Source organism: Andrographis paniculata, unplaced genomic scaffold (genome assembly GCF_009805555.1).
Source record: "Andrographis paniculata isolate CXL003 unplaced genomic scaffold, ASM980555v1 Contig98END, whole genome shotgun sequence".
Classification (NCBI taxonomy): Eukaryota; Viridiplantae; Streptophyta; class Magnoliopsida; order Lamiales; family Acanthaceae; genus Andrographis; species Andrographis paniculata.
The window spans coordinates 2,955,798-2,960,320 of NW_026137637.1; the positions used below are offsets into that span (position 1 = coordinate 2,955,798).

At 31.9% G+C, this 4,523-nt stretch overlaps 1 non-coding gene across 1 annotated transcript; it reads left to right on the forward strand.

The window, feature by feature from the left end:
* LOC127244002 (small nucleolar RNA R71) lies at positions 1-107 on the forward strand. Its single transcript, XR_007837079.1, has one exon. It is a non-coding gene; the product is annotated as a small nucleolar RNA R71 (small nucleolar RNA).
* Positions 108-4,523: the final 4,416 nt, after the last annotated feature.

Genomic DNA, 4,523 nt, shown 5'->3' on the forward strand with positions numbered 1-4,523 from the left:
ATTTGATGATGGGGACATCGAATAAGTAGAGCATTAAAGCGGTCCCAATATGCAAATAAAGACTCCCCTGTATGTTGTGTCATTCCACATATCTCTTTCCTCATGATCGCAGCTAGTGAAACGGGAAAGTACTTTTCGAGAAACTTTCTCTTCATGCCAGTCCATGTACTGACGTTTCCGGCAGGTAGATTGAATAGCCAATCTTTTGCAGCATCTTTCAGTGAGAAAGGAAAAACACGAAGCTTTATTTGATTTCTGTTACTCATTCTGGTTTCATACTTGTGCAGATGACATCAAATTCTTGAAGATGCTTATGTTTTTCTTCTCCTGACAACCCATGAAAAGAAGGCGACAAGTGTATTAGTCCTGATTTTAATTCAAAAGCATTATTACCGTCTACCGTCATGTATGCTATGCAGAGATGCTGCTTAGTCAAGTTAGGAGCTGCCAGCACCCTTAGTGTTCTTTGATCCTTCTCTTCTTCTTGCTCTAACTCGTCAGAACTCATATCGCTAGATGATTCTAAAGCTAAATCTTTTTGGCGACGCTCCCTAGTTTCTTTTCTTAATCAACGCATAGTGTTCTCAATCTCGGGGTCGAAAATCATGTTTCTTGTGCGATCAGTTCTCAACATAAACCAGAAAAAGTCAGATTTTTTAAAATAATATAAAACAACCAAAGATAAATTTAACCAATTAGAATTCCCCGGCAACGGCGCCAAAATTTGACAGGCGTTTGTCACACGCTGCAAAATTTAAATAAAATAAACCTACTTCTTGAATAACAATAAAGTAGTATAGATGAAGTAGGGTCGTCTCCTCGGGGAATTAAAAAGGTTTTATTTTCAATTTTTAATTTATAAATATAATAAAACGGGGGATTTTGGAAACAGGAAATAAAAATAAAATAACAAACTAAAAACTCTACGACTAAAAGATAAATTCAATAAAAATAAGTTTCCAGTCTATAAATGAAATTGACAGCTTGGGTAGTGGATTTGATTATCGATAAATACTTTGTTTTATTGGTTTCTAAATAAATTAGTTATAGTTACCGACACGCGCCTAATAACCAACACATACTTAATTTCTCGACAGTCTAGGTACGCCCGTCAACCGCTTTCCTAGTTAGACTAGAACCCTAGTGACACCACAAATAATTTACTAGCCTAACCGCCTTGCGCAATAGAAGAGTCTAATTCAATTTAACAATTACATATGCGAAATTGTTTAAAATTGATTCCGTGATTTCCTAATGGTGTCTGCCACTAGTTACTACTTGAACCAAATTAAAACGCAATTACGGATGCCTAATTTAGTTTAACAATTAATCCTTAATCCAATTGAAATAGCTAGCCACAATACCCAACCAAATAAAATATTATAACTTAAAGAAATCAAAAACCACATAAATACTTAGGAACCAAAGAAATATCACAAATCAAAACAAGTCTAATCTCCCAAATCCATTCCAAATTGTATTTCACTCCTATACTAGAAAAGTAAACTACTCGCTAATCATAGGAGGAAGAACAAATGAAGCAAAGAGAAACATCGCCTGAGAATGATGTTGGTAGGGGTATAACTCGAAATCTTTTTGGAAGAATCTTTCTCTTTCTTGTCCTTGCACGGTTTCTCCATGGGACTGTTATGGACGGTGTTCTCGGAAAGTGGCATAAGTGGCGCCTCCCCCTTCTTTATTTCTTTTATATTTGCCCTGATTTTGTAAAAATTGGACTTTAGGCCTTTTTTTTCCTCTTTTCCCTCTAATTCTATCAAGTTTATTATTTTTGTCCTATAAATTATAAATAAATAAGATATAACCAAATCAGGTAGAATCTAATCAAAATCAACCAAACATCGCAAATAATATGAATATTTAACGCATGCGATTTATGGCTATCACACACTCGCCTCTCCCCTTCAAATTCTACTGACAGACGTTAAATTTTATCATAATGGACCGTTATACCCTTATTTATAATTTTTCTTATTTATTTCTTTCTCCTACTTTCTTTTTTCCCTCTTCTCCCACACGCCCACTCCGATCTTCTTCTTCTTCATTTCTCTTCTTATTTTTCTCTAATTTTCTTTCAGAAGTCGGTGAAAAAATTGTCGGCGGAAGTATTCAGCTGTTGTCTGTTCGTCCGAGGAAGGAAGCTGCTGAGAACCGCCAGCGGTTCCGGTTGTCGGAATGGGCTGGAGTTTGTAGAAAACATATTCATTAAGGTCTTTAATTTCCGAACACAATTTTTCTTTCTTCTAGGTCTTAATTGTTTGAGTTTCTTCTTCTTCCCCAATTTTTCTTCACACTGCCGCAGCTACACCAGGTTCTTTCTCTTATTATTTTCCCCAATTTTCTTTCTCAATTCTTCTTCACCTGCAGCCGCAGCACCAGGTTCTTTTTTTCTCTTCTTTGTCCCCCATTTTTTTCTTTATTCTACTTCCCCAACTCTTCTTCACGCCCCGCAGCCACACTATGTGCTTTCTCTTCTTTTTTTTTTCCCAATTTTCTTTTTTTCCTTCTTCTACTTCTTCTTCCACAATTCTTCTTTAGGCAGCCGCAGCCGCACCAAGTTCTTCCCCAATTATGAATATTTTTCTCCTAAAAACTAGCCTAAAAAATATCTGCAAGAATGAAGAAAAAAACATAGAATTAACTGTAAGTCTGTAAGTTGCTCTTTTCTTTATCATAATCCCATCGTTTCTCTGCACATTAGATAAATATGGGAGAAGATGAAAAATCACAATTCTCTGTTGATTTTACTAAGTTCCGTATGCCTTCATTTTTTGTGAATATCTGTTGAAAACATGATCTATCCAATTTTTTTGATTCCTTGAATTGAATATATTCTGAATTTTGAACATGCACAATCGGGTGAGAAGAAGACATTATGGAAGAACCGAGTTGTATTGAATTTTGGGTGAGAGAAAAGTGCATATAATAAAGTCCGAAGGTCATTTTTACTAACTTCACATACAAATTTATCATTTTCAGGACCAAAATTCACATTTAAAGCACGTAACATACACTCTCCGTTAATTCTAACGGATGAGGGTTTTTTTACAACATTTCACAAACCACTATTAGGTTTTTTCGAGTTTTAGAACCAGAGGGGATTTTCAGTAACTTAGTGAAACCACATGGGGATTTTATGTTATTTTGCCTTAATACTAAAATATAATTATTAGTTTTTTTTTTTTCAAACAAACCTACATAACTTAGTGAAGGGAGAGAAACCGCTTTCTTAGAAACATTTGTTCATCTTATAAATAATTGCTCAATGTGATTTTTCTTTTAAAAAAAAATGATATTGGATATCATACTTTTGCAAAAAATTATTGCAGATTAAATAATAACGATTGATAATTAAACAGAGAAAATAAGGAAAAATTAGAGAATAAGAGTTTTATTTTTGTCTTCTTAGCATACTATGTTTTTGTATTATTTCATCTGTCCCACTTAATTTGTTCTGTTTAGTTTATAAATAAAGTTCTAGGTATTATGTAATTAGTAAGTAATTAAGAAATGTATTAGTAAAACTAATCATAAGTTAATAAAAATAATTATAAATTAAAATTAAGATGGCTAAATAGTTTAGTTCAAATTAAAAATATTAAAAATTATGATTTTTAAAATATGATTAAAGTATATAATTATATTACAAAAAATAAAAAAGGACGAATTGTGTGCGACAGACGAAAATAGAAAGAGTTGACAAATTAAGTGGGACGGAAGAAGTATTAATTATGTTTGGTTAGGGTGCTAATTGGGTCAAATCCGTACTATACTGATTTAACCAAATCAACAAACTAACCTGAAGCCCATGAGATCACGTATCCAAAAAACAAATTTTATCCCTCTATCCTCACATACATAGTGTATATATATAGACACGTGTATATCCATACACACTGTGTGTATGGGACAGCGGAACGGGATTCCGTTCGGAACATACAATCCCGTCTGAACTTGAAGTAATTAGCAAATTATGGCACGTCAAATAGGATATTAATAAGTTAGTACATTAACTTGAAACAATTAACAAAACGTCATAAAACAAATAACACATATTGTATTAAATAATGTATTATATATTATATTAATATTTGTTACTTTCTTTATTACATTGATTGAGTCAAATTACTATTGTGTTGAAATAAAAATATATTTTTCTAAAATTTTGATATATTTTGTTATATATAATTATATAATATGATTTTCAAATATGTGCTATATATTACATCTAATATTAATTATTTTTCTTAATAGATATTTGTTAATGGGTCAAATTAGCACTATATTGATTTCACACAATCAGCACCGTAAATACACAAAAGAAATAAATTGGAATCTATGACATGAAATATTAGCATTTTATTAGAACAATGTCAAATATTTTTGTGTGTTGATGTTATATTGTAATATTTTGTTGGCTTATAAAATATACTGTATGATATACAAATATATTATTATTGTTAGGATATTTTGTTTACAAAATACTATTTCATGTAATTCAGTAT